This window comes from Gorilla gorilla, chromosome 16, assembly GCF_029281585.2.
Source record: "Gorilla gorilla gorilla isolate KB3781 chromosome 16, NHGRI_mGorGor1-v2.1_pri, whole genome shotgun sequence".
NCBI classification, from domain to species: domain Eukaryota; kingdom Metazoa; phylum Chordata; class Mammalia; order Primates; family Hominidae; genus Gorilla; species Gorilla gorilla.
In genome coordinates this window covers 80552708-80559046 of record NC_073240.2, presented here as the reverse complement: position 1 = coordinate 80559046, position 6339 = coordinate 80552708, and the positions used below count along the sequence as shown (strand labels likewise).

General features: G+C 38.3%; 1 pseudogene; it reads left to right on the top strand.

Moving 5' to 3' along the window:
* Nucleotides 1-4864: 4864 nt before the first annotated feature.
* Nucleotides 4865-5611, top strand: LOC101153099 (ribosomal protein uL30-like; annotated as a pseudogene).
* The last annotated feature ends 728 nt before the right edge of the window (nucleotides 5612-6339 follow it).

The following is a 6339-nucleotide window of genomic DNA, read 5'->3' as shown; positions in this document are numbered from 1 at the left end:
AAGCCCAAATGAACTAACACAGGTGCATCCTCTTATTTTCATTTACAGGTGAGCAATGCAAGGTTTAGAGGCTCAGGACATTGCCCAAGGTGAGAGCTGGCAAGTAGTGAGTCAGGATTTGAACCAGCCTGTCTTATTCCACAGCCCATTCTCTTAAGGATTACCTTACCTTGCTCTCAGCAGGCAGTCCCTGAGCCCTTGTGATCTTGCTCTAAGGGGAAGCCAAGGCCCTGAAAACATTAGCTTATGAGAGCAGCTCCAGAAGAAACTCTGGTCATAATCACAGGCTGAGCTCCAACCCTTGTCACACGCTGAGCCCTGACCCTGGTCCATACTGAACCCCAATCCTGGTCACACACTGAGCCCTGACCCTGGTAATACAGTGAGCCCTGTGCTGTTATTGCCGCAGGAAACAGACTAAGACAGTAAGTTTTCCTTTTTTATCTTCATCAGCTTTATTAATGTCAAGAGCAGCTTAAAATTTTTGATTGGATATATCTTTTCTAAACACAAAATGAATGTAAAAACACGTCCCAGTTGGGGGCCGAATGACAGACACAAGCCAAAAACACAAGCCAAAGAAGGAACATGAGCAAATCTCCTCTTCAAAGTGAATCAGAAGGCATCTGCTTTTGCCCTCCCCCTGCTGTGGCTTTGCAGAAGTGGTTCTTTTGTAATTAATCATCATTTCTATTCCCCCTTCTCCCGTCCCAAAGAGCAAAATCAGAAGTATGAATCAGGTCTCAACTTAGCAGTTGGGAAAAACACTGTAGAAGCTATATTTTAAAATATTTTAAAAATATCTCCTCAGAGGTGGCTTCCAAGGGGAGAAATCCACTTAAAACATATGTAATGGGAACATTTTTCTTTTGAGACTTTTTGCGTATTCATTTTACACAAAAATGTAAAAGTTAAGGTTCCTGTGTGTGATTTTATTTTTGTAAATTTTTATTTATTTTTCTAAGTCTGATTTTAAAGGATCAACTTCTATTCTTAGATTGTAGGAAGACTATGTCCAGAAACTATTCTATGACTAAAACATCTTTACCAATGTAACCATACAAAAAGGAGGAAAATTCTAGAAGTCCCCTAGTCTGAAAACTGCTAACAGCTTCTGAAGACTGTGTTTTTTCAGGTGATACTTAGTCCATAGAATAGACATAAAAAAATGAAACAAAACATAAGACTTGTCTTGTAGTTGAATCTCAGTACTTTGATGCCATACATGTACAAGTCTTTTATGATAAAATGGAAATATTCTATTCTGGGGAAAAGCAAACATTGGTTACCAGATATATTTATTTAATGTCATAAAGTATCAGTCAAGTTTTTGGTAAAGATAGCAGGATGAATCCAGTTCGTAGAAACTCCCTATTACCTGATCACATAAATAAAAAATAGAAAATAATAAAAAAGGAAAGCAGGAAGGGATACCATTTAGTGTCCTAACTTTAAAAATGGGGTCCTAAGAAAGAAATCAACCTTACTGGAAAGATTCCTTGTGGGTCTTAACATAGCCTCTACCCCACCTCAAAGCTGCATGGGGGAAAGAAGATGGACTTGTTAACATGTCTTGAGAATTTCCCCTTAAATCCCAAATTTCAGAAGAAATACACTACGGAGGTAAGTGAGCTACTTGGAGGAAACATAAAGGAAAATCCTCAAGAGAAAAAGCTTCAGTTTCAGTCACTGCAGCATCCTAGGATGGCATCTAATGCAGAGAAAAAATGTAGGAATATTCATTTTTTCAAGGCTTTTTCCTGAACTTAGAAACCTAATAGAGCATTTTTAGTTAAGGGTAAAAAACCCAGGACATTTTATATAACCTTTGAAGGGGGAGTTCTGTCTTTCTCCCCCTCTTTCCAAATTCTATCGTTATAGAAATAATAGGACACATTACTCTGAGTCCCCAAACTATAGTTGGAAAGGGAAGATAAGCAGGTATAATATTAAGGTGAACATGGTACCAAAGAAAACTCATCTGTACTAAACTATAGCAAGGAAAAGGTGTGGATGAAAGTGCCCACATAAGCCTGAGAAAAATGAAAAGAAACATCATAGTAATTATTCAAACGTACAGTTTCATCACCTTTAAAATGGAGCAAATAATTGTATCTGCCTAACAGGGTTGTGTTATAATAATTAGAGGATTAATATATGGAAATTGCAGAGAACAGGGTCTGGCACACAGAGAACCATTCAGTAACTGTTAACAATAAAAATAATGGTTTTATTAAAATAGTACAGGAAAAGGTCAAATCAATGTAGCACACTAAAGACTGATAAACAGTCTGCAAAAGAGGACAACTTATGGGAAAGATTACCCGACAGTATTTTACTCTGAAGAGCTTAATAAAACTATGAATTTTATTAAATAAGTGTTTGACAACAGATTTAAAAAGAAAAACAGAATAAGATGAAAAAGAGGAATGCAGAGAAACAAAAACACCCAACTGCATTACATAATTTATAACTAAATTAGAATTTTCAAGTATTAGAATGGCCATAGCTGAAAATTGAATTGCTAACATAGAAGAAAGGCTCGAATGAATGCAGAGAATAATCAAGAGAGAATAGCAGTTCAAGAAGGACTAATAGATATAAGTGATTAATAAAGATGATCCAACATCATCCAACAAAATAAATTATGTCCAAGAAACTATAGAATAAATGACATAGAAACAAGTGACACCAAACAATATAGCCAAAGTTGTGATAGAATAAAATTTTCCTTGAAATAAGTAAAAATCTAATATGCATATTGAAAGAACCCACGTTTCAGGAAATATTGACAAAATGATATAGAATGCTGATACAGAACATTAGAATTTACTGAACATACGTTGTTAAATAATTTATTTTTTACCTTTTATTTTAAGTTCAGGGGTACATGTGCAGGTTTGTTACATAGGTAAACTTGTGTCATGGGGGTTTGTTGTACAGATTATTTCATCATCCAGATATTAAGCCTAGTACCCATTAGTTATTTTTCCTGATCTTCTCCCTCCTCCCGCCCTCCACTCTTCAATAGGCCCCAGTGTGTGTTGTTCCCCTGTATGTGTCCATGTGTTCTCATCATTTAGCTGCCACTTGTAAGTGAGAACATTCAGCATTTGGTTTATGGTTCCTGTGTTAGTTTGCTAAGGATAATGGCCTCCAGCCCCATCTATGTCTTTGCAAAGGGCATGATCCCATTCTTTTTATGGCTGCATAGTATTCCATGGTGTATATGTACTACATTTTCTTATCCAGTCTATCATTGATAGGCATTTAGGTTGATTCCATGTCTTTGCTATTGTGAATAGTGTTGCAGTGAACATTGGCGTCCATGTGTCTTTATAATAGAACAATTTATATTCCTTTGTGTATATACGCAGCAATGGGATTGCTGGGTTGAATGGTATTTCTGTCTTTAGGTCTTTGAGGAATCACTACACTGTCCTTCACGATGGCTGAACTAATTTACACTCCCACCAACAGTGTGTGAGCATTCCTTTATCTCCCTAACCTCGCCAGCATCTGTTATTTTTTGACTTTTTAATAACAGCCATTCTGACTGGTGTAAGGTGGAATCTCATTGCGGTTTTGATTTGCATTTCTCTAATGATCAGTGATGTTGAACTTTTTTTCATATGATTTTTGGTGGCATGTATGTCTTATAAACCTTTTTGAAAGGAAGAAAGATCTCTTCAAGTACCTAGGCAGAAAAATCAGGATACCTACAAATGAACAAAATCTTGCTGACCTAATGCTTTTTCATAGCAATATTCAATGCCAGAACACAATGGAACAATGTCTAAAGTTCAAGGGAAAAGAGGGTTTGACCCAATGATTTTCTACCAATATAATCATCTCTTGCATATGAAGACCATATGTGGGAAATACTCCAATGAGAATTATAGCACATATGAGCTTTACTTGGGAGAAAACAAGAACATGAATACCTACTGTTCAGCTGTAAAATCAAGGCGGTCATTGATTTCTCCAATTCATAAAAGGAGAGTCCACTATATAAGGACTAGAGGATCATTTAGAGTTGGAAGCCAATGGAGCAATATCTGTAAGGTGTTGAGCAGAAGAAAATATGACATGTGAGTAGTGTATGTAGTCAAGATATCTTTTGAGTATCTGAGCAAAGGTCTTTCTCAGACATAATGTGAGTAAAGCATATGTGAGCAAAACAACCTAACTGACAATGAAATGCAGCCAACCAAGAAATTAAACACATCTCCCTCCTGAGGAATTAAAAAACTTAAAAAAGAAAAAGCACTGGTAGTCCTTTTATTGTGGGAGTTATAGAACCAAATCCAAGATTTATAAACCTTGGGAAGTAAAAATTATTAACAAGATCTAAATTTTGTTAGGAGTGAAGAAGGATGAGAATATTAGTTACTAATGTAGCAGCGTGTTAACACCGAACTCTTCCTCTCTGTGTATCTGGAGAGATTCCTAAGGCTAAGGATAAAACACTAGGTGCCACCTTTCCCCGTGTTTCAAAGTTTGGTGCTGGACTCCATTTGCAGAACTCTTGGAGGGAATAGCCAAAAATATTCTCATAGTACGAATATAAGAGGCTGGGCATGGTGGCTCACATCTGTAGTCCCAGCACTTTGGGAGGCGGCAGCTGGAACACCTGAGGTCAGGAATTCAAGACCAGCCTGACCAATATGGTGAAACCCCATCTCTACTAAAAATACAAAAATTAGCTGGGCATGGTGGCTCGTACCTGTAGTCCCAGCTACTCGGGAGGCTGAGACAAGAGAATTGCTTGAACCCAGGAGGCAGAAGTTGCAGTGAGCTGAGATTGCGTCAGTGCACTCCAGCCTGGGCAACAGAGCGAGACTCCGTCTCAAAAAGCAGTAGCTGCAGCACTAGAAAGATGGCGGAGCAAGAGCAAAGAAAAATCTCTTTGGTTCCAGAAAATCTCCTGAAAAAGGGGAAGGTTTATCAAGCTCTCAAAGCCACCCAGGCAAAGGAGGCACTTTTGGCAAAGAAGGAGCAGAGGAGAGGAAAAGGATTCAGGTTTAAGCGACTGGAATCATTCCTACATGATTTCTGGCAGCAGAAACATGACAAGGTGTGTCTCAGATGACTAGAAGTGAAATCTCATGCCTTGGAATTGCCCGATAAACATTCCTTGGCTTTGTTGTACACATGGAAAGGATTGATGGTGTGAGTTTACTGGTGCAGAGAACCATTGCAAGACTTTGCCTAAAGAAAATTTTTAGTGGTGTCTTTGTAAAAGTCACTCTCCAGAACCTAAAAATGCTGCATATGGTGGAACCTTATGTGACCTGGGGATTTCCAAATCTGATGTCTGTCCTTGAACTCATTTTGAAACATGGACAAGCCAAGGTCAAGAATAAGACCCTCCCTCTGACAGCCAACACAGTTATTGAGGAGCATCTGGGGAAGTTTGGTGTCATTTGCTTGGAAGATCTCATTCATGAAATTGCCTTCCCAGGGAAGCATTTCTAGGAGATCTCATGGTTCTTGTGCCCTCTCAGTGGCCCGTCATGGTACCAAAAATAGAGTGGGCTTCCTCAAGGAGATGGGCACACCTGGCTATTGGGGTGAATGCATCAATCAGCTCATCCACCTGCTTAACTAGACCCAGGTGCCAAACTGCAGTAAATTTTTATCAGTGAAGTGGAAGCACGTGTTTCCAGTTTTTTTTTTTTTTTTGGAAATTTTATTGAGTATCTTCAGAGAAGATTATTTCCTGCTTTATCTTCAAAAACTGGAAAGGAAGGGTCAAAGAAAAGATAGTAATTTATGTTCATGGCAAGCACCTCTCATCACAATCCAGTTCCAAGGAAAAATTCCAGCATTTTCTACATTGGCTGCCATCTCGTCTGAAATCAGCACATTCCATGGAAGAAGGAGTCCTGCTTTGGTGCATCTTCTATCCTAGGGTTTAATGTTGGTAAATGAGTAACTCTAGCATTTGTACAAGGCTCCCTAAGACTCCTGCAGTGGTTGACCAAGCCCAGGGACATAATTGAATCTGGAGATTCCTGGGGCCTTGTTTTGAAAAAGATTTGAAATACACATAGGAAGAAAGGACCAAAAATAAATGTTCACTTGTCTCTGCAAAAAAACAAAAACAAAAACAAAAACAAAAAAAACAACGAGTATAAGAATATTAAGGGATTATATTTTGATCCATTAGTCCATCACTCTCCTGGAGTGTTTGAAAGAGTGAACACTCAAGGAGAAAGAAAAAAATATCTCTGGAGAATGAGAGGGATGATGCTTTGAGATTACTTCAGGCTTGGTGTGAAGGTCTTCACCTTTAGAACTTGATATGTGTTCTGAGGGTTGAAGGGACAAAATGGA